At 36.2% G+C, this 25,177-nt stretch overlaps 1 long non-coding RNA gene across 1 annotated transcript in view; it reads right to left on the reverse strand.

The window, feature by feature from the left end:
- The window catches only part of LOC118185155 (uncharacterized), an 88,350-nt gene extending 82,229 nt beyond the window's left edge, over positions 1-6,121 (reverse strand). Inside the window, exon 1 of the long non-coding RNA XR_004757551.2 lies at positions 5,825-6,121. This is a non-coding gene — a long non-coding RNA (uncharacterized LOC118185155). The remainder of the gene's footprint in view (positions 1-5,824) is intronic.
- Positions 6,122-25,177: the final 19,056 nt, after the last annotated feature.

The raw sequence follows: 25,177 nt of genomic DNA on the forward strand, positions 1-25,177 counted from the left end.
AAATAACCATCCGCTGGCATTTTTTAGTAAAACATTGAATCAAACACAAAGGAATTATACAGCTACAGAAAGAGAAACATTAGCCGTATTAATGGCTGTACACAAATTTCGAGTTTATTTCGGCAAATCGCCAGTAACAGTCTTTTCGGATCATGCGGCTGTTGGTAGACTTTACTCGGGAAAAAACCTAACGCCCAGGTTAATAAGATGGGCTTTAAAACTCCAAGAATATAATATCACAATAAAATATAAACCGGGTAAGGAAAACAATGTAGCTGACGCACTTTCTCGTATAAAACTGGACGATGAAGGTAATGAACTTAAATGCGCTGTGTTGACTTCAAAAATTTTAGATTCTAGAGATACGGTTATTACTGAACTGAAAGCTGATCCTGAACTTGGAAATATCTATGCTTATTTGAAAGACCCCGAAAGCTTTGAGCACACAGATATCGATGCGATAAGAAATAGAGCAAAAAACTATGAAATAATAGATAATTTATTATTCTATACTAAAACAACAAACGAAAATCTTGAGTATAAGCCAGTCATCCCAGCCTCGCTTCGATTAAGCATTTTGAAGGAAATGCACGAAAAAAAAACCACGGGCCACCTCGGGGTCAGAAAGACTATAAAAAGGGTACGCGAGGCGGTATATTTCCCGCAATTATACAAAATAGTAACGGCGTATGTCAGGTCCTGCAATCAATGTCAGTTAATAAATGATATTAATTACAGCCCGGCCGGGTACTTAAATAGCATTCGCGCTACATTTCCGAATGAAATTTTAGGCATAGATCTCCTTGGTCCCTTCCCCCAGAGCGAGTTAAATAAAAATCGTTTTCTTTTAGTAATAGTAGATCATTTTTCAAAATGGATAGAAATTGTTCCACTTAAACGCGCGTCAGCCAAAACAGTCGCAGATGCATTCTTACACAGATACATTTTAAAATACGGTGCACCGATAAAAGTCATTAGCGATAACGGAAAACAATTCATTAGTCAAATATTTGAAAACATATGCAATGGACTTGATATACGCCATATCAAAATGGTTCCGTATAGACCACAGGCTAACATAGCAGAAACAGTTAATAAAAACATTGTAAAAATAATTCGCAGTTACGTTAGTACACATCACAAGCGCTGGGATGGCTACATAAATGAATTAGCTTATGCTTTAAGAACGGCAAATCACGATACTACGGGAAAAACCCCAGCAGAATTATTTTTAGGCCGAAAGTTAATTACGCCTTTAGATAAATTATTCTTTGTGCAACAAAGAGAGCAAGAGTTTAAACAGAAAGATGTGCAAAAACTGATTGATCAGGCGCTTAAAAACTCGGATACGGCAAGAAATAAGCAAAAAGTGTATTACGATAGAAAACGCCGTGAAGCAGATTTTAAAGTTGGGGATAAAGTATTGAAACGGAAATTTTCTTTATCAAGTGCCCCAGACAATTTTATGGCAAAGCTAGCTCCAAAGTTTGAAGGCCCCTATGTAATTCAGGAAATCAAAGGAGTAGTCTTATATCTTAAAAACGAGAGAGGGGAAATCTGTAAAGCAAGTCCCGACCAGGTGAAAAAATGCTATAATCCAAATGATTTTGAAATCCTTAAAAGTTTCTTGCAGGACTCAAGTCTAAACGAAATAGAAGGGCCAGAGACTGCAACAACTATTCCACCACCCAAGAAACGGAGAACTGAAGAGAGACCTAGCACTTCTACAACCCGGACGTCGGTATCAAAAAGAAAAAATGATTTTCAAACTCCGGCGTTTAAGAAAAACAAAAATACAGATGAACCGGGTAAAGAAACCGTGGTAAAGACGAAAACACCACCTACAAAAGATGGCAGGAGAAATTACACATCAAGGAGAACGCGCACACGGCCACAGAGTCAGGTGCCAGCAAGGCCGCCGTTCCGGAAACTGAAACGCCAACAGGAGGCACAGAAGTACGAGGAACAGAAGAAATTCAAGGACTCCAGACCGGAGGACGTCAAGACCAGCCGTCCCAGGCAGAAACGCAAAGGCCAACAACCAGACGATTACTCCGTCAAGAGGCCAGCATGTAGAGGACGCAAAAGAAAGAGCAACGGGGACGACACTCGGAGATCAATAAGGAGAAGATTGACATCCATGACACCTCTAACTTGGGATCAATTTTGCCAAAAACGGATGACGGAATTTCAAGCATCGAAAACTCAAAGATAAGTTAAAACCTTCTATAAATATTTTTCTCTTTTGTTCCGAAATGTTATGCATAAGTACGAAGTTCTATGTTTTGACGAAAGTCAATATGTCTCGGTTGAGACTTAGTTTTGTTTTACTTTATTTAGCTAAGGCAAAAGTATTATTTTCTTTAAGTGTAAAAGCTAAAAACAAGCATTTTCTGTTGGTCGAAAGACTAAGTCTGTTATGTTAAAGCCAAAATTTGGCAGGAGATAAAAATAACTTCGTATTCTTGTACTAATAAGAATTTTAGTTTCAGTGCCGCCAGCTTGGCGAAGAATGAGTAAAGTAAAAATTTATTTTCTCTTATTCATTTTATGGTAAATTGTAAAAAGCATATGTATTAAAAATTTGTAAATGTATGTAAATACTTGAAGGTTATGTAAAAGTAGAATTTAGTCTAGAAGCATAAAATTGTAGATGCTAAAAGTGAATGCTTAAAAGCAATGAAGTCAAAATTTAAGTAGTAAATTGTAGATAAAGTCATGCTTTAGAGCGAAAGCCTGCATGTTTAAAGATGAATGAGGGGGAAGTTAGAATGAATGTGTTTTGTAGGGTTCTCCACCTACATTTGAATTTTTAAGACTATTAAAGTAGCTCATTGAGTTGTAGAATGTCGAGTAAGGTGTGTCTATTTGGTTGTTGAATTCTAACAAATCATGGTGGTTAGGGGAAGTGTTGTAAGACTAAAACACGAATATTCCCGTTTGACACCACACACGGTGGAGAGCCAGGGTAAAGTTAAATTAATGCTTGAAAAATTGAATGAATGTGAAGTGAGCAATAACTAAGAAAAACGAATCGTTTAAAAACAAAAATTTATTGTGTCAAGAAAGTGTAAATTATAATGTATGTAGAAAGATACTGATACTTATTCCTTCCAGATGCTGGAAGGAAAGACCAAGATTGATTGATGAAGTAAAGGAAAAGTGGCTGTAAGAAGAAAGCTTTGTAACGAATAACAGAATTTTAATATATAATTGTTACATAAGATTTTTTTTGTGTAAACGAGGCTTTCGCCAGTTAGTTCAGAATTAGATAAACTTACAACAGGTCGTTTGTAGGACCTGCTTCCAAGTTTTCCAAATTCTGGCAGCGGCAAATGTAGGGTTTATATTTATTTTAACTAACATTTATTTTAAGTTTAAACTATCTTTCCTGTCAAGCCTTACTTTCCCCTGGAACTGCCAATGCCAGAATATGTAAATTTGAGTAGAACGCGCAAGCATTCAAATTATCAGCGGAAGTAGTATGATTTAAATAGAAGGAAACGAGTTCGGTGAGAGAGTTATTCTTACTTAGCAAGCGCGGAGGTGGTTATCGAGAATTGAAGAACCCCGCGTTGCGGCCTATGTGCTTGGCGGGAAGTAGTTGCAATTGTTCCAGTGAGCTTCAAGTCTGCTGAATTAGCTGCGGTATTTGTAAAACGCGGTGAGTTAGTTATTTTAGAGAGCCTCCTAGTTAGAATCTTGTCTTTACTTTCTTTTTCAGGTTATTATTTTTATTTGACTGCCTAGTGGGCACAGTCTGTAAGCGTCAAGAGGACGCCATTGTAATTTATTACGTTGAATAAAAAGGGACTTAAACCCTTTATAAGACTCTGTGGTTTTTACAAGCTTTCACAGTCACCTCTTGGTTGCGTGCAAGTTAGAGGCGCGCAACGTTATAAACTCTTGATCAATTTTTTAACGAATTCTTACAGTGAAATTTTCTATCGTTTATATTAATTCGAGGTTTTTTAAAAAAGATATGAGTTTGTTGTTTACAGAATTCACATGAGTGAAGAAGTTAAAAAGGAAAAACCTTACTTTTATATAGTTTGCTGTTTACAGAATTCACACTACAGGATGAGTTTCTCTGTCTGCCTCGCCTCTCTCTGCTACTACAGGATGGTCTATATCAGGATGAGTTTCCTGTTTACAGAATTCACATGAGTGAAGAAGTTAAAAGGAAAAAACTTCTGAAATGTTCACATAGCTCGTTTAGTTTCGTTTCAGATACTACCACAGGAAATAATATCGTAATATAGCAAAAGAATGATTCAACATCCACTAACAGGGATTTATAAATGTTATCTCCAGCTAAAAATGAGGTTTAGTTACTCCAATAACAGAAATATCCATCTAAGCCATAATAACATAATAAGGATAAACAACCAAAGTTCATCCAATTTATTCTTCTTTGTTTTGGCCATTCATGTATTGAACTCTTGATTTCTGGCTTGAAGCTAAAAGCTTAATTCACACTTCATGTGTTGTCCTGATTTTACACAGCCCGGATGTTCAGAAAAGCGTGTAGAAGATGGGTCATGAATGCTGCCTCTTCACTTTTATAGATTTATCCTCAGATGGTTGGTTCTCAGATCTATTCTCGCGTATCATCTCATTTACCATTATTTAGTTTTTAAAAGTATCGTTTCCTAAATGTATGTTTAGTTTAAGGGGACGGTGGACTTTAAAATAGCTAAAACGCAACCAATATATCGAATTTGTTTTTTTACTCTGGTAATATTCCACATACGTAACTACATCATATGCAAAAAACCGCGTTCAAATATTCTAATTTTTAAAGAAGTTAAAAGCATTTAAAATGTGTAAACAGCGTAAACTTTGCCCTTTAAATTTTGGAGAAAAATGTATTTCAACAGTTATTTACTGATGTTAGAATTTATATATTTGACCAAAAGAAGCGTTTATTTCTTAAAAAAAAGGCTAGAAATGTCAGTATTGACAACTTTAATGAATTTATTGCTATCAACTTTCGTCAAGATTACTCGGACTTTCTACTCCAGACTGACAAAATTTGTTTCACATGACAATTATATTCACTTGGTAACTTCAAATGAGACTACTTTCACACGAGACGACTTTTTCAAACACATCATGAGATCATGTGCAGGTCTTTTCTCCTTTCTGCCATTTTTTGCAATGATAGCTGTAATGAAGACATGTATTTACTAGACATGTATTACTCCTAGGACTTACGACTAGGAGCCTGAAAGAAGTGAACCCGCTGACTTGAATCTTTCTTTGTATTTTAGCAAGTTATTGCTACATGTGCAACAGCTACTTCAGTCATATAAGTTTAAATAATAGCTTGTGTCTTACGTACTTAAATATGCAAGAAAACTCTGGAATATGTCATCTGAAATGTTCACATAGCTATTTACCATAATAACAGAAATTTAAAAGTAGAATTAATTTAAAACTTTAGACGATTCCTACTTGACTATTGAGTTATTTTAATGCTATTTTATAACCTGGTATTAAATCAAACATACTTTAGGGTAACTTATCCTGTTCTACGTGACCCGTAGTACTCACAAATTAACTTCTTGTAGCTCAGTTCGACAGCAACCTAAGGAAATGACTGTATCAGAACTGCGCAAGCTTAAAAGTTAACAGGTTAGCAAAAACACAAAAAACTAACTAGTGAATTTCGAAAAGGAATCTTGATGTAGTTAGTATCTTCTTCCACTGCCGGATGTTTCAATCCTAAACGAATTGCTAATTCTGCTAGAAATTCACTTATTTTTTCCTACATTAGAAATTTATAATAAAGTTTGAAATTAAAGTAATTAAAATAACTTACCCAATGAATTTTAAAATGACCATCAGAATTCATTACTCCAATTATTCGCATAATAATTATAACAGATTGTTATTTTTTCAATGTTCAGAAATGTGTTATGAAGAAGTAACGTTAAGAGATCTGAGAATCTGATATTTTTCTAAATTAGAAGAATTCATGAGAAATAATAATTATCCCTTCAGGAAACCATGATTTAAAATGTCACAGTGACAAATATTATACAGATGTCTTTTCAATTACTTAGTAGCAGTGAAACACTTTGAAGATTATATCTCAAACTGGTGTTTTTAGAATCTGTTGTCGCGAAGAAAGAAACTATCTCAGTATTTTATTTTTGCACGTGAAAGCGCAATGCATCATTCCTCAGCCTTTCATTTTTCTGCAGTTGTGTTTATTTTTAACTCCGAAATGAAAACTTGCAATCTACGATGAAACTAAGATAAGTGCATTATTGTATAGAATTAAGGTAACACAGTTGCTCAACTTATTCCGCTGTGGGAAGTCAGCGATAATTTTCGTAACTTCTATATTATGGAATGTGAATGATTTTCAGAGTCAACTGAGTTGTGAAATTAAAAACAAAAAATCGGCACTTCTTTAAGTAAACATGATCATAATTTCCGATCTACCAACTCTCGATAACGCCTCTTTGACAGATTTTGGAACAACTCAACAAGAATGACGAAACATTTCCATACTCTTTCAGTTATCGTGGATTTTATCAGCGATTTTTGAACACAGAATTATTTTATGTAATTTTTCGCTTCTCTTTTTTGTTAAGGTTTTAGAACTAGGTGAGACAAAGTGTTTTGCCTTAAATATATATGCAACATACGTGTAATTAAAGGGAATTTAAATATTAAAAAAATGCATGTAGTTGTGTTTGAAAAGAAGTTTTTATCCCCAACACATTCTCTGCATTTTGCTTTACATTTGTGAACAACAAAACGAAATACGTTGATGGCTCTGAAATAAGTGGTAATTAGGAGACAAAATCGCTAGACCGATCGACATCAGCTAAATAGTTTATGTCGCCCAGACGCCATAGTGGTTAGGGGAGCCTACTGCGGTACCGAAGGGCCCAGGTTCAAATCCCGGAGATGGCATGGATGTTTGTAAATGTACAGTGTCCATACGGCATGGGAGTACTCTAAATATGCGGCAAGTCGAAACTCCTTTCACGGGAGGGTGATAGGCGAAGAGGGAGCGGAAGACCCTCGAACCTGTCCCCCACGGGGTGCTCTCCATCAAAATTAGGGGCAGAATTGAGCGAAGTCGTATTGTCGCTTGTGTAGTGCTCAAGGTATACGACAGGCGCAATTTTGCGCTCCTTGTCACGATGAATTTCGTGGGCTTGTTCTGATGTTACCGTCAGACAAGTGATATAAGTCACGGCACAACAACAAATAGTTTGTAAAAAGTGCTGATATCAAATAGCAGCAAATTTCTTTAGCCAAATTTTGCCACATTACTTACCTAGTTTTCTCTCATTTACATAATTAATCTTATTATAATCAATAAATTATAATGTGACTAGCACAGTATATAACCCCGTAGATAATAATATCCGATGTAGCTTTACAGATAAAACAGACGCAGAACAGGAAAAATGCAAGACTAAATTCTATTGTGAATGACAAATGGTTTCTTTTACTCTTTATGTCTGGTTTGTGAGTAAGATATTCGAAAACAGAAATCACTTTTCAATACATCTTAATTTTTTTTTCTCATTATGAAAGAACAATTTATTTTTCTGTTTTAACATCTGGATGAGAACTTTAACTGAAGTCAATAAAAATTATGAAAATTTTATATATTCTTTCCTTTAATTATGACGGAGTTATGTTGCTCGAAATTAGTATATCAAGTGTCATTGCTAGAAAGCAGTTTGCACCTCCTTTAATGCTTGAATGCCAGCCCGGCAAGTGTCATATAAGAATTAACTCACGTCATTTAAGGTACGCTTTTCATGGAATAGATCCAGCTTTAACACAAATGCGTGCATGCACATTACAAAATGCATGTATTAAGTCCAACTCAGACTGTGACTTGTAAACAAGAGATGTCATTACGAGCAAATTGTGGCAAACTTCCTATGACGATGGGCTTATAGAACGTCATACATAATTTTGTATATTACTATATCCTCTAATATACAATTATGTGCATAGTTTAGCTATCTTCATTGAACTGTATAGATATTGACGATTTTTGGTATATAATAACGATTCTATATCGCGAAGAGAATTTTACTCAAGGAGATTTCTTAATTTACCGACGAAGATTTTCGGATTCAAATTCATAGACTTGACCTATAGCAGAAGACTCACCGTAAAGATGGGCTATAGATAATGTTAGGTTAGGTTATTTAATTACGGCAAAGCCTCGAGGGATATCTGCCTAAGAGGAGGGATACCTTCGTGGAGGACTTTCTAAGGGAAACTGACTTGTATACACGTTACACATGGGTAAAACCACGAAAACACCCATGCAGCCAGCCCTTTCGCGGGATTCGAACCTCGGACCGAACTACCAGGGTTCAGCGACTTTACCACTCGGCCGCTGGTGGGCGGGCTATAGATAAGACTGGTCACTAGAAGTGCTGAAGAGTAATACAGTTTATGCTTAGATAACGGTTAGCAGTTAATAAAAGGAAACACTCGAAGATCAATAAGGCCATTACTTGCCCGTATAGAAAACAGTCTTCTATGCGAAAACATTTTTTAGGCTGTTCATAGCGAACTGTGTAAACATTTTTTTTCCTTAACAAATGTCATCAAAAGTAATTCTGGAAATTAAGTAGTTATTATTCGGTAAATATCATTTTATTCCAATGGTTTAGATTCTATCCGCAATATTTATGGAACTAGATCAGTTAAGCTCGTTTCTAACAATCCAGCACAACTTGTCTCTTTGCAGTCCAGCCTTTTGAAATTTACTAGGCGCTGATTGCTGAGATATTGATTTTTCAGGTGGAGCCAAAGAGGTCTAAAGTCAGCTGTGGGAGCTATTTAAGGCCTAAGACACTTTTACACGTTGATGCGGCAAACGGTCATTGGACACTACTAATGTAATTTTCAAACGTGCCTATGCCACTTGGAAAGTATGTGATCACTTTGATAATGATTTTTAAATCTGTGTATGATGCTAGGAACAAATTAACACATTGCGCTGGCAACCATCTCACAGATGAGCGTTCATAAATGTTACTCTATTGCCTGACGCGGATCGAAACTGCGTTATGAAAAACTGCCTGAAGAATTTTACTTACACCAGTTTTATACACATATACACTCTAAATTTGTTTTATGATAAATTTTGCACTGAGTGATACATATCAAAACAACTTGGAGTGTATAACACAAAATACTGCTTGCTTTCCTCTGCTATTTTTTAAGGGTTATTAGTCTCGAAACTGCATTTTGCGTCGAATCGCTACAAACGGCTGTATCACTTTCAAATTGTTGCCACCAAATATTATCGCCCTGTATTATATTTAAAGGAATTAAATAATGAAAAATCTACATGAATGTATGTATGTTTCTCGTATTGTAAAAAAACTACCTAGAGCCATCAAATTTTGAATAACGTAGTCCCCCATCCGAATATGGGCACCTGAAGGCCCGAATCTTGAATTTCGAATTTGTTTTATTTTCTATTTCAGGCTTTTTAAACTTTAGCGAATTTTTGATTAACCGTTTGAGTCCGGCGAAGCGCTATCGCACTTCATTTGTCGTATGCCAAAAATACGGTGCAGAGAATCGAGAATGCGAAGACGCTGCTGTTGGTTAGTATACTTTACGCAATTATTGAGAGCAGTTGTAGTGATATCAGTAACAGTTGTTTTATAGGAATTGGAAATTGTTTTCATTTTTTTTACCAAGTGTTATACTGATAATTACGAAATAACCCACGTCAAGTTCGGATTCACTTGAAAGTGACTATGTTATGAGAAGTGATAATGAAGAGTATAGTAATGACCTTGAAAGTGATAGTGGAAGTGACATCATCATTCGTTCTAAGAAATTACGAGTTATTAGTGATAGCAGTGATGATGATGAAGTAACTGCAAGTACCTCCGATGACGATATTATTGATGAGTTTTTACCCGTGGATGCAATTTTTTCGAACGAATCGAATACTTTTTTTGAAGTACCTGGACCAAAGCATTTTCCTCCTCCTGATGCGAAACCAATTGAATATTTCAATAATTTTTTTTCAATTTTCAATAATTTTTTTCAAGTATACTAACCAACAGCAGCGTCTTCGCATTCTCAATACAAAACAATATAAGCGCTATCGCGCTGCGCCGTATTTTTGGCATACGACAAGTGAATCGCGACAGCGCTTCGCCGGACTCAAACGGTTAAGAAACTCAACTATTTCCAAGCGAGCAGTGACAACCACTGTAAGGGATAAAATTTTGTTACGAATTTTGTATGTAGATAGATGATTTTGGTGCAATCATACGTGAAATTGTTGTATTTTGCTGCGTAATGTAACATAAGAAAAATTTGAAAGAGACAAGCTATGCCGGAAAAGTAAGATTACAGGGCAAGTGCGTTTAACATTGAGTAAATGGGTATCTCGATAATTTGGCGAGATATCGCCAAGCTGTCAATGGTTTTAGTAATCTATTTTGTCTCCAAATTTGGCGAGAAACAGCCAAAAGTCGCCAAACTTGACGCCCATTTGGTGACATTTAGGTTCCGTCCCTGTATCACCATAATAAGTATTATAACTGAATAAATGTACATTATTATATTAGCTGCAATCGTAATTCGAACCTCATATTGTTTTCCAGTAATTTTGAGAAGCAGGAAGTACTAGAAATATCTCGGCGGGCGGTTGAAAACAATATACGGCCGGAGAGAGAGCATCTGCTCTGAGTTGTTTAGTTAGCTGCTGTTGTTATTGTTGCGAGTTAATAGTTCAGTGTGAAAAAGAAGATATTTCCGAGTTAGCTTTCTTTTTAGATGCGCTTTGCATTGATTTGTGTTTAACGCTGTCAGCAATTTGAAGCGTAACTGCTGATTGTACTCTGTGATACTGTAAACACCTGTACGAGCATTTCTGTGGAAAATTCCAGAACTTTGAAGTATTTCTGTCGATAAAATAAATTTTATTAACCCATCAATGGACCTGTGTGCGTTCATTCTATTACGAACCCGTACGCATGCAACAATAGTTTTGTCTCCAGCGAGCTAGACTGTCTATAGGAAATCTAGTCCATAAAGGACTTTAAACCAAATGTTCTTGAAACGTGTATATATGTGTAAAAAAAAAAAAAAAAAAAAAAAAAAAAAAAAAAAAAAAAACACCTTTGGGCGTAATATAAAGTTTAAAGCTTTCAGATTTTGTTTTGTTTTTGTTTTCGTACGTATCTTTTTTAGGATTTGTTTAAACTTTTTCGGATGAAATGCTCCTGTCAAAAATCTCCGCCTCATTTACTCCGTCTCCTCATTTACTTTGTTTGTAAATGAGTCGCCTCATTTACTTTGTTTGTAAATGAGGTGGACGTCATTCACGCATTTGGTAGCTCAGAAATGCAAGCAAGTTATAAAATTTGTGCTGCTCCATAAGACGAAATTTCGAAAGCGACAATTTTTTAGTTTTGTCGTAAATTTTTCTTACAAAACAAAACATAAACATTTAAAGATTCCATATCCATCGGGCATATTCAATATTGGTGATTGAAAAGCCGCGCATATCAAACTTTTAAATATGGCGAATATTCCAAAATGCGTAATAACGACAAATTATTTTCAATGAATAACATTCCTATGTTACAAGCAATATGATATGTCTTTTGAAATTTCAGTTTCTGTTTATGCTTTTAGCTTTAAAAACTGCTTGTTTCGTGGAAGATGGCGATGAGCTTTTCTCAAACAGAACGAATTTTTGTGACTGAGAATTGCTCTACATACTGATATGACAGCAGTTTATTCTTTGAAGAGTGAAGGTTTATCTTATATTTTTAACAGTTATCTTTAGTTAAAGCTACTTTCCTGTCCTTCCTAATTTCAGTTTACAATTTCCTACCAGAATGTGTTTTCAGAATCGAGTTTAATGCAAATGAGTATAAGCGGTATTTAAGTCGAAGTTCCACTGACATCGCTAAAGAGCCAGAGTTTCTGCTTAGTGCGCATTTTCCGCGGTTCATCTGCTCTGCTATTTTACTGCTAGTGGAATAGGTTTTCTGATGTCTATGGGTTTCTGACTTCGAGAAAGTCCTGAAGTGACGGGATTGGACGCGGCAGTATTACTTCAATAAGTTCACTTTCGGGCCTTTTTCCATATAGTAAATTAAAAATTTGGATTTTCCTGATGATCAAATCCGTTAAATCATTGAAATTCGTTTGATACTTGCTATACAATTCTGACTCGAGCTTCGCAACGTCTTTAAGAACTGGGAATGCTTTCAATAGCGATGTTTTAAAATTTTCTGAAGCTTCCGAACCTAGATCCCCCAACAAAAGCTTGCCAATTCCTTTGTAGCAAGTGAGAGCTTGGCTTTTTAGATTTTTTATAGGGATGGTAATTTTCTGCAGCTGTTTCACAGGATGTAACGTGAAATGTAATCCCAGCTGCTCCAGGAACGTCATCACGGAGCCTTTGCCGTCGAATGTTGCGGCTGGCTTCATGGCCGCTCTCATCGTTTCTACGATGAACCTAAATCCCTCCATTGGGTTTGCTGGAGGTTGAGGGACTTGAAAGGTCGGAGAGGTCAACAAAAATTTTTCATTTTCCAACGGCATAGTTTGTCAAAATGCTTTGCTCTCCAAATGTAGAGTTCCAACCTTTTATTTAACAGCTAAATGCGTAGGAACCTCGTGAACACTTAAGCGAATAATTGCTTTAGTTTATAAGCAGAGACGAAAACTCAAGAGGTGTTAATTACCCTTTATTTCTCATAATAAGAACTTAACAGATGGCTCCTTCTCAGAGCGTACAGCAAAGCCTCCACTTGCGCTTGAACTCAAAGTAATAAGAAGTAAAACTTAACTAATGCTTAACTAAAAAGATATAGCCGAAGCTATAAAAATTTCTAAGTAGTTGGCCTCTAAATATCAAGTAAGCTGGCGAAGCTATTAAAGGCCTGAGATACGGCCGAGCGTAGTAAAAGCTTAGAGAGTGTATAGCCAAAAGGCAAACGCGAGCTAGTCAGAAACTCTGGCTCTCTAGCTCAGTGGAACTTCGACTTAAATACCACTCTTACTCATTTGCATTAAACGCGATTTTAAAAACACATTCTGGTAGGAAATTGTAGGCTGAAATTAGGAGGGGCAGGAAAGTGCTTTAACTAAAGATAACTGTTAAAAACTTAGGATAAACCTTACAGCTCTTTTCCTAGTTTCAGCAGGAATAACCAACCTGCCATACGTTCTGATAAGATAATGTCTCTTTAGCGAAGTCAATGTTCTGATAAGATAACCAACCTGCCATGTGTTCTGATAAGATAAGACTATTTTACTAAACACCTCATTCCGAAAGGACCCTGTTGTCCGATTTCTTTTACAGGGTCACCTAAAAGGATATGCTTATACGAGAAATCCAGACTGTGTCGAAGGACTCAAAGGAAACACTGAAAAGAAAGTTCAAAAAACGTTCATTCACTGAGAAAGATGGGCTCTAATTTTGGGAAAATGCATTCGTGCGTGCATTCGAAGAAAAGGCTTACAATTTGAACCTTTTTCTGTGGTAATGTTAAAGTTCTGTTCCCTTTGTTTCTCAAAAGAATGCCCATTTCAGTTTAATACATGTTTGTAGTTCGATTTGTTTACTATTTATATAACAAAATATTTTTTCACGATATGCCTGACCACTATGTGTGTTTCACAACTTTTCGCAAATTTTCCCATCACTTAAGAAGAATGTAAGCGGTTATCTTGTTAATCTATTTCATTCATTCCACTATCATATTACAAAAGGAATTAAGTTTCAGTAAATGGTTTTATATTCTTCCATTTCTTCTTTTCCTTTTTCATAAATCCAGTTTTCTTGTGTTTCGTGGGCATTGAGGTTACATCTTTTCTGTCTTTCCACTTTACAATTAAAATGCCGTTGCATAACATTCAAGTAATTTCAAATTATTTTTTTGCAAGGTCTTTCGATATGTTCTTCATATTAATCTAACACAGGGTTTCTTAAACTGTGGGTCGCGACCCCCAAGGGGGTCGCTAGAACTTTAGCAGCTTTGATATTTCTTTAACTCATTATATTAATTTTAAAATTACCAAATATTTTTGCACAATGTATCTAAAAATAGATAGACAATACAGACAAAGAAAAAGTCGAAAACGTTGCGACGCATTCTTTTTATAACATAAACGTTAATTTTCCTTGCTTTGCACGTGACGCTGTCATTTCGTCTGTTACTTATTTAAAATTTTCACATTGTTATAAATGTCTTAAAATTAGAAATTAAAGTTAATGACTTAAAACTGCATTAGTATATTACAGTATAAGTGAAAATATTGACAGTTTCGCTCACGCGTGTGTAGGTGTTGTGCAATATTTATGGGGTCCCACAAAATTTTTGTAAATATTATGGGGTCCTGGGAGTCGCGAAAAAATTTCAGCGATAAAAAGGGGTCGCGACTGAAAAACGTTTAAGAAATCCTGAACTAACAGATGCTGTGGCATTAGATTTTATAGACAGCAACTTTCATTATAGGCTTGACAAAGGACACAATCATGTAGAAACAGGGTAAAACATCTGCAGCGGCAGCGCCAAACAGGCGATACGGACTTAAAAACTGTACAGAAAAGCGCCAATTGGCGAAACAGTAAACCCGTTTGGCAAACCTACAGGCTGACGGGGAGAGAAGAATTTTCCCCGGCAGTCAAGTGGAACTACTTCAACAAATGTGTGCGTCTCTGCTTCGCCGAGATATGTGAACTTGTGTACTCGCATCTGTACTGTGCTCTGAATTTCTTAAGCCGTTATAATGTACCCAGCAACTGTTACTTTTCCTTATTAAATTTGATTATTAATTGTAACATGTCTATCTTAACTAAGATTTCGGCTTTCCTAGTTAATGTTAGGGATATTTTCGTATGCACGTGTTACTCACACGTACATCATTGGTGACCCTGTCCCTCGCTCCTTCTGTTTCGATCCCTAATGACTATCTGTCTCAATCTTTGTTAGAAAAACTAAAAATATGCCTTATTTTGATGCCAATGCTCTTCCTTATGACTGATAAAGGCTCCACCCTATTTATTTCCTCCTCATTTTATCGTACGGATTACACGTGGTTTATCACACTTAAGGAGGATTTACAGGTATGTGGTCAAAATTTTTTTTAATTATCTGTGATTGGTCTTAATTATGTTTTTGTGATATGTTTTGCTCTAAAATTATAGTTTTAATTTAATTATTGATTGTTTAAAATTGATCTTTGGGTAATATTTGTGCTCACGCTTTTATTGAGATATTGAATGTCTTCATTATTTTATTCTAAATTGATACTGTTTTGATAAGGTATAGTGCAAAACATTAAGTTTACGATTTACGATATATTTATAATTGGCAACCATGCCAGGATCGGAAGGCCAAACCAACGAGGAATCGAATATGGCGGTTCAGGAGCCACAAATCTCACACGTGGCAGTTAAAATTCCCCCTTTAATGGAAAAAAAAATGTTAAACTTTGGTTTATTCAAGTTGAAAGTAACTTTGCTTTAGCGAAGATTAGTAGCGATAGTACAAAATACAACCACGTGGTTTCTTCGATAGACCCTGAAACTCTTTCCGCAGTATCAGATATTTTATTTAATCCCCCAGCGACGGCTAAATATGATGCCCTTAAAGCTAGGTTAATAGTAGAATTCTCAGATTCGGAAAGCGAGCAAATACGCAGACTTATTTCCGAATTGCATTTAGGGGACGACAAACCATCTCACTTATTGAGAAAAATGAGAGAATTAGGTGGAAACTGTATAACTGACGAATTTTTAAAAGCATTATGGCTGCAAAGGTTACCTTCCGAGGTGCATGCCATTTTATCAATAAGTTCGGAATCCTTAGACAATTTAGCAAAAATGGCTGATAAGATAGCTGAAGTGCGCACGCCAACGAACAACAGCGTGTTCGCCGTCCAGGCAGCTTCGGCGAGTTCCCCCAGAAACCCTAACGATTCTGGTGCCCCCCTCGAGGAGCTTAAGGCCTTAAGGAGTGAAATCTCTGCCCTAAGTAAACAAGTCGAGCGACTCTCCCGCGGAAAAACGATGAATAATTTCCCCCGGGATCAACATAACAAAGCACGTAGTTTTTCGCGTGGGCATTCCCGAGAGCGTGTGAACAATTATTGTTATTTTCATTCGCGATTCGGTAATAATGCACGAAAATGTCGAGCACCTTGTTCCTTTTCTCAGAACACTACGGCCCAGGAAAACTAGTAGTAGCGGCTGTCGATCGAAATTCATCGGCAGTCGCACATGCATGTCGTTTACATGTTTACGATAACAGATTAAATTTTAACTTTTTGATTGATTCGGGCTCGGCTGTTTCATGTGTGACACCGACTTCTAAGTTTAAGAAAATGCATCCTGATTCGCTTCAATTATTTGCCGCGAATAATTCCAGAATTTCTACGTATGGAACAAAATTGTTAACTGTGAATTTAGGACTTAGACGAAAGTAGTGTACAAATGAGAGAGCTGGCGCAGTGACCTTTGGGGGCGAAACAATGACTGCGAAACCCTCCATTAAAATCGAACCCACTTTTAGAATGTGATGGCTCTCCAACCCTCCATTAAAATCGAACCCACTTTTAGAATGTGATGGCTCTCCAACCCTCCATTAAAATCGAACCCACTTTTAGAATGTGATGGCTCTCCAACCCTCCATTAAAATCGAACCCACTTTTAGAATGTGATGGCTCTCCAACCCTCCATTAAAATCGAACCCACTTTTACAAACGCTACTTTTCCAAAACGCCGCTTTTACAAACGCCACTTTTCCTCTTCATCGCATGCTTCTTTTGCAAGGGGACATTCGTCCCCCACATAATCCACTGGCATGGTATATTTAGTGAGGGTATTAATTTATACCATCAGTGCACCATTATGTATGGCTTCTAGAGCGTCAAAGGAGAGACAATGGGTAATTGATTAATAATACCTAGTGAATAATAAAAGCATTTAAAGAGAAGGTTTGTAGTATATAGAAAGACAAAATGGATTTTCAATCAAAAACAGTTCGACAGTTACAAGATTACTGTCGAGAAAATGATATTCGAGGATACTCGAAACTTAAAAAGGTGGAACTGATCGCCCTCATTCAATACCACAACGGCTTTTCCAGGTTCCACAATGACTTGTTTATCAAGCGAAAGAAGAAGAGGGAGCTAAAAATCAGGTGTTGCGGAAAGTTAATAAAGGAATCTAGCATAAATAAGCACTTACAAACTAAAGCTCATCAAAACTATAAGCCTAAGAAGGCCAGCCAGGAGGTTCACAGAGATGATTTTGACAATATGCAGGGGCTGCATCATATGACCATTAACCAACTACGTGAATTTTGTCGATCGCGTGGCATCACAGGCTATTCCAAACTACGGAGGAAGGCAGACATCAAAGCATACATAGAAAGCGTTTTGTTCAACCGTCACTTCGAATTTGATTCCGACCTGTTTTCAGATTCGCGACAGAGAAGGCTATATACCCCCAATGAAATTGATACGGCTTTTGAAAACCGTTTGGTGACGTATGATGTCCAAAATGAGCACAATCTGATGCTTCCCAAAGACTTCTTGAACGATGTTTCATCACTGGTCCGGGGTCTTATTACAAAACATCTGAAGAGGCTGCATGGCTTGAAGGTTAATTTCCAATTTCTCTGTGACTATGAAAAAGGGAAAGATGAAACGATGACAGAAATGGAGAAAAACTTCAAAACAAAAAATGAAGTCATCTTAGAATCAACTGATTTGGTAGCTTATTACAGATCAGTTATCCAAAAATTATTGACGGAGATGGAGGAGTTTGTTGCAAGGGGTTCAGGTTGGACGCTTGCTAGAATCAAAAGTCTTGAGGTGAGGATCAATAAGTACACCCCACTGAGAGGATCATCCTACATTGATTTGTCAAAAGTGATTAAAGCTAAAAAAGCAGTCATAAACGTAAAAAATGAGAATGATAATGAGTGTTTTAAATGGGCGATACTGTCTGCACTACATCCAGCAGAAAAAGATGCCCAAAGAGTCACCAAATATAAGCCATATGAAAATGAGCTAAAGTTCGAAGGCATTGAATACCCAGTAAAGATGGAAGACAGAGTACTCGAAAGGTTCGAAAAATTGAATAACATATCAGTGAACATATACTCATACGATGAAAAGACTAACATATACCCCTTAAGAATAACTAAGCATAAAGTAGATAAGCATGTCAATTTACTTTACATAAGAAACGAGAAAGGGAACAGTCATTACTGTTGGATAAAAGACATGTCCAAATTAATATGTGGGCAATTAACCAAGCATAATGGAAGAGTATACCCATGTGAAAGGTGCCTGTTATTTTTTCACTCTGAGGAAGATCTTCAAACGCATGAAAAGGATTGTAAGAAAAATCAGGCTGTTAAAATAGTAATGCCTGAAAAAGATTCAAAATTAAAGTTCAAACATTACCATAAATCGCTACGAGCACCTTTTGTAATGTATGCAGATTTTGAAAGTTTAACAACTAAGATAGATACATGTCAGCCAGATCCCAAGAGCTCTTACATGCAGAAGTACCAAAAACATGAACCCATGAGTTTCTCACTTTACATTAAATATAAGCACGGAGACTACAAACCGCCTATCACATATAGAGGTCCAAATGCAACTAAAGTATTTTACGAAACGTTGAAAGCTGAGGCCTTAGAGATAAAGAAAATTTATGATAAGAAGCACCCAATCAAAATTACTGATGAAGATGACAGGCATTTCAAGAGAACCCATATATGTCATATCTGCGGGTTTAACATCAAAGAAGTACCATCACCATATTCGCCGAAAGACTCTGAGGACTTCCAAAAAGTAATGGATCATGACCATTTACTCGATCCATCCAAACATGAATCAAACTATAGAGGGCCAGCTCATAAATTATGTAACTTAATGTACCAATACCCTTCCCTCATTCCTGTCTTCATTCACAACTTATCTGGGTACGATTCTCATTTATTCATAAAAGAGCTAGGTGGTGATAATGGGAATATCGATGTCATTCCAAACACTGAGGAAAAATACATTTCATTCAGCAAAGAGGTTGGAGCGGAATGGGTAGATGCAGGTGATGGTAAAAAGGTCAAGCTACCCGGAATAAAGTTGAGGTTTCTGGATTCTTTTAAGTTCATGGCTAGCAGCATTGATAGTTTAGCCAAAAATGTGAAAGAATTCAGAGAAACAGTCAAATTCTTTCCCAAGGACAAATTGGACCTCGTTACCAGAAAAGGCGTGTATCCGTATGATTATATGGACTCGTGGGATAAATGTGACGAAACACGACTACCCAACAAAAAAGAATTTTATAACAAAATGACTGAGTCGGATATATCACACGAGGACTATGCACATGCCAAAACAGTATGGAAGACCTTCAACATTAAAAATTTAGGTGAGTATTCTGATTTGTATGTGAAGACTGATGTACTGATCTTAGCTGATATTATGGAACATTTTAGAGATGTCTGCATAAGGACTTACAAATTGGATCCTGCATGGTACTTCACTGCACCCGGTCTCTCTTGGGATGCTATGTTAAAAACCACTGGAAAGGAATTAGAATTATTGACTGATTATAACATGATTTTAATGTTAGAAAAAGGAACCAGAGGTGGGATTTCTCAGTGTTGTAATAGGTATGGGAAAGCTAATAATAAATATATGAAAGACTATGACAGAAGTAAAGAATCTAATTATTTAATCTACCTAGATGCCAATAACTTGTATGGATGGGCAATGAGCCAATTTCTACCATATGGCGGCTTCAAGTGGGGGGATACCGATATAGATGTAACAGCGATCCCCGACGATTCAGATGTGGGTTATATCTTAGAATGCGACTTGGAATATCCTGAATATTTGCATGATCTCCATTCAGACTTCCCACTAGGAGCTGAGAACAGAGTTCCTGATGGCTCAAAACATACAAAATTACTAACAACCTTATATGACAAAGATCATTATGTGGTTCATTACAGGGGTTTGAAACAATTTTTACAAATGGGCTTAAAATTGAAGAAAGTACACAGGGTATTAGAGTATAAGCAAGCACCTTGGCTGAAGACATATATCGACTTGAACACTGAAATGAGAACTAAAGCAACTAATGACTTTGAAAAAGATTTCTATAAACTCATGAACAACTCTGTGTTTGGTAAGACAATGGAAAATATTAGAAAAAGGCTTGATATCAAACTGTGCTGTGATGCGGAGAAAGCCGAAAAACTTATTGCTAAACCAAATTTTAAAGGAAGAACCATATTTGAAGAAAATTTAGCCGCTATACATATGCACAAAACTGCAGTACTCTTTGATAAACCTATCTATGTTGGAATGAGTATCTTAGATTTATCCAAAACTTTAATGTACGACTTCCACTATAATGTGATGGCACCTAAATATGGGAAAAACATTATACTGTTGTACATGGATACGGATAGTTTCATCTATGATATAAAAACTGATGATTTCTATGAAGATATGAAAGGAATGCTTGAACATTTTGACACGTTTGATTATCCGGAGGATAATAGGTATGGAATGCCGCGAGTTAATAAAAAGGTTTTGGGGAAGATGAAGGATGAAAATGCAGGGGGGATCTTGGAAGAGTACGTTGGCTTAATATCTAAGATGTATGCCTGTAAAACTGAAAAAGACTTAGTTAAAAAATCAAAAGGTATTAAGAAATGTGTAGTGAAAAATAGAATTACTTTCGAGGATTACAAAAACTGTCTATTCTCACATCAAAAACAGTACAGATCTATGAATCTCATTAGAAGCACAAAACATAATATTCATTCCATACAAGTAAATAAGATTGCCCTTTCAGGAGATGATGACAAGCGGCACATATTACCAGATGGTATCCATACCTTGGCTCACGGTCACTATGCGATAAAGAGCAACCTCAAAAGTCACCTGTACAGACGCCAGGCGAAGGATCAGCATTTTGGTAAGGCCCCCAAGAAACCTCTCCTCTATAATAGCTCGGCTACGTACTGAACATTTCAAGGGTATCACCAACTGGTCCTATCCCAACTGCTGTCCTGAATCCCTCATGCCTCTTCGAACTCCGCCAATAGAGATCCGCCTCCAGAACTGGCAGCACCAAGACTTTTTGATTTTTGCACCTCATGCACTTATGTATAGACATGACAACAACATTATCAATCAATTTAAAAGGGATTAAAAGGAAGACTTATTAAAATAAATATGGACATGACGGAAGAAATGGAGGAAATAATGAGATTGTTTAGTCCAGACACAGAAGTTTCTTCAGACTTGAAAACTAAAGAGTGTGAACACAAATATGTAATTGGTGATGACTGGTACAATTGCCAAGCATGTGGTGAAGAACTGAGATATAATCCAAATAAACCCCCTATCAAATTAGAAGATTTATATTTCGAAAAGGCGCAGACAGCTAGAATGAAAAGCAGAATGACAAATCTTTATAAATGGATAAGTAAGTATAACTTTCCTTTCGAAGAAGAGCTTATGATTGATTTATCATCTTTTATCTCTAAATACATAGAGTTGTATCCGAAGCGTAAGAACTTAATTAGCAAAGACTATATTTTATACCAAATGTTACGGAAAAGAGGTGGTTATGAGGTCCCACTTAAGCTACCTAAACTGATGACAACGCTAGCTCAGAATGAAGAAATCTGCAGAACCATCTTCGATGCATTAAATTGGAGCACAAATATGGGTGCGATGACCCCAATGAGTGAATTATAATTTTTAATAGCTTTCGTCGGCTATTAAAAATAAACTAAATCCTTCTTATCAATCCAGCTAGTCTCAGGATAGCCTAACCATTTTACTAGATATTTGTCCCCTTTCTTTTTGATGACTTTTTCAATCTTATATACGTTGTCTTTCTTATCATACTTTACCAATTCATTTTCATAAAAAGTACCTTTAACCTCTTCATTATTTAAATCCTGAACTCTATAAGTGATTGGATCAGTTTCTAATACTTCAGAAATGACAAATATTTCTTCTGTAAAAGTTGCTTGATAACCTCTTCTGAAGGCAGACTTATATATTGATATTCTTACTTTATCTCCTACTTGGTATTTAGGTTTATGTATGACCTTTTCTTTAAACAAATTGTGATACACATCACCACTGTTTTCTTTTAGACTGGCTTCAACAGGTGTCATTTTGATACTTCTGTGGTAGGAATTGTTATAATTTTTTACTAACTGACTCAATACATCTATGTATTTTTTTGTATTGTTTGCTGCTAAATATTTTCTAATTTTACCGTTTAAAGTTCTGTTGAACCTTTCCACTATGGAGCACTTGATTTCGACATTTTCAGTAGTAAACCAGTGAATATTATTCTCTTTAAACAGTTGTTGCGTCTCTTTGTTAATGAACTCGGTCCCCTTGTCTGTCTGAATTTTTTGAGGAATTCTTTCCTTAAAGATCTTTTTAAACGCTATAGTAACTTCTTCTCCCGTTTTTCTGCGAACTGGTATAGCCCAAGCATATTTGCTAAAAATGTCTATGACTGTTAGTAAGTAGTTGTTACCATCATTAGAACTTGATAATGGTTTTAAAAATAGCAAGTCTGCTTGCCATTGGTCGTCAATGTGTGATACGTAAGTTCTCCTTCTTTTGAATTTACGGATAAGTGGTTTGTGTTTGGTATAAACATCTTGCTGGTGTAAGAACTCTTCGATATCCTTTCTAGGAACATGCACCTTCCTCTGAAGCTCCTTGATGCCGCAATATCCAGTTTCAGGATCATAGTACACATCTCTCAGTCTAGGGGTGTTCTGAGTTACCCCGTCAACTTTAAAAAAGAACTTTTCCTTGATCCACACTTTTCACACTTTCCTTTCATAATAGGCCTTCCGTTGCTTGTTACCGAATTTTCAACATTTAGTGTACCTGTCTTCTTTTTACAAATCAAGCAATATGTCACAATAGCACCTAGTCCAAAAACTCTTTTGGTTTTTATGATAGGTCGGATGATAGCCCTAGCTTGTTTTTCTCCGAGTGGATAAAATCCGCTGTTTGGGTTTTCAATGGCATCTAAATCCTTTAAAAGCTCTTCATCTGCAACATGTCTCTGTCTAGTGTCTTTTGTTTGACTGTATGCTATGTCATGCTTCTTACATGCTTTATCTACTCTGTTAACTCCTGGATCCCCTCTAGTCAATCTTTTAGAAAGCTTTGTAAAAGGTCCACAGTACTGATAACCAGGAAGATGCATTTCTGGTGGATTGAGCTTATCTTGCATCCAACCGACTAAATCTCCACCTTTAATCTTTCTATCTTGTTTGCTCATTTATTAAGAATATAAAATTATTTTTCGTACCCGTTCAAACCTTTCTCCTTTAAATATTTTTCCATGGGGAAGTACTTCAAGTCCTTAATAAATTCTTGCTCTTTAATCAAAGCTTCCTCCTCCGAAATAGTCTTTGCTCTCAAGCAATTTAGTAAAGACTTATAAAACTTGTAGGCAAACTTGTATTCTTCTTTCCTTTCTGCGACATGCAAGGATTTATCAATAATCTCTATGACACTGGCCACGATGCTCAAGGATGCTAAGGGAAGCAGAGCGAAAGCTGTCAAACTCGAAGTACCAAACAAGAACTTCGCAATTGTCAGAGACAGACTAACATCACTGTAGAATTTGTAGCTTTTTCTGTATGCGTACAAGCATGACTCTAATTTTTGTTCCATGTTTTATTTAAAGAAGAAAAACATTTCCTATACCTCATTTCAGGGTTAACTAAATCAAGCATGAAAAAATCATGAGGTTTCGTGACATACTTTTTGTACATACTATCGAACTCCTCGCTGGTGAGACTACCATCGATTTCCCTCAGGATTTGTTTAACCTCTCTTGGTTGGAGTCTAAAGAAGATAAAGTAGTTACAGTTCTTGCGTATGTTGATGGGTGTTGAGTAATATGATTGAGATATATAGATGATGGACGCATTTTTCTTCCTACCTCTTATGAATAGGTCCTCTATGACTTTTTGCTTCTTTTCTGTCACGCAGTCATCGAATACAACTAGATTCTTAACGTTAGGATCAAGTTCATCTACTGTTATAAAATCGCCCAACTCTGACGTGAATAATGTTTCCTTCTTGAATTTGTGAAACATTTCTAAAACTTTTTCTTTATCAACCTTCTTAACTTTTTTAAGGCTAAGAATATCATCTTCCTCTATATCATTAAACTGCGTGTATGTTTCTTGTAGAGATGAATACTTGGGCTCAAAGATGTCTTTAGCACATACGTAGAGATTGTCAAACTTCAACCAATCATAGATGAAGTTAAGAAGCAAGTTTGTCTTACCACACCCTGAAGGTCCGGTGATTAAAAGTCTGAAGGGATGTTTGGGTAGCAAAGGATGCTGATCAGCATATGCAAACTCTTCAGGTTGCATGTAATTCTTTATTCGAATCATATCTTTATTTAAGGTGAAAATATTTGCTTTAAGGCAAAAAATATTTACTTTAAGGCAAAAACATTTACTTTAAGGCAAAACTTTATTTGCTAAGTAATAAAGATGAATCAATTAGAAAAGGAACGCATTGAAAAGATAAAGGGGCAGATACTAGCCCAAAAAAGATTGGGTGAGTTACAAAAAGATCTTAGAAGAAAAAACGAGCAGCAGCTTCAAGAAAAATTAGGTGTTCGAGAAATGTTAACAGAGTTTCATAAGCCTGTGACAGAAGAGATGACTAAGCAGGAAGTATCTAGAAACAAACACCTTAAAGCTGTTCAGGATGCAATACAGGAAATATCCTCTCCATCGTTAGAGTCCACAACAATTCCAGAATTGGATTATGGAATAAAAGATTTGGAGCGCAGGATTTATAATTTAAACTTAAATAAGGATATCGACGAGTCTTTCATTCGGGAAGAGGGTTTTGAACTACCATCGGAATTAGTGAACAAAAGTGAGGGCGAGCTGAATGAAATCATAAAACGCGCCAACGACAGAAATAAAGAATTCGGAACTAGAAAAGGGCCTATGAAAAAAGAATGGAAGAACAGTGCAGAAGATAATGAAGATAGGAAAAAATATTTAAGAAAAGAGTTGGACAAGTTCGACTACAAAATTCACATGATGAGGAACTATACAAAAGCACTCAAAACACT

Source organism: Stegodyphus dumicola, chromosome X2 (genome assembly GCF_044657685.1).
Source record: "Stegodyphus dumicola isolate Sdum_Otavi_A_Nest chromosome X2, ASM4465768v1".
Taxonomy (NCBI): domain Eukaryota; kingdom Metazoa; phylum Arthropoda; class Arachnida; order Araneae; family Eresidae; genus Stegodyphus; species Stegodyphus dumicola.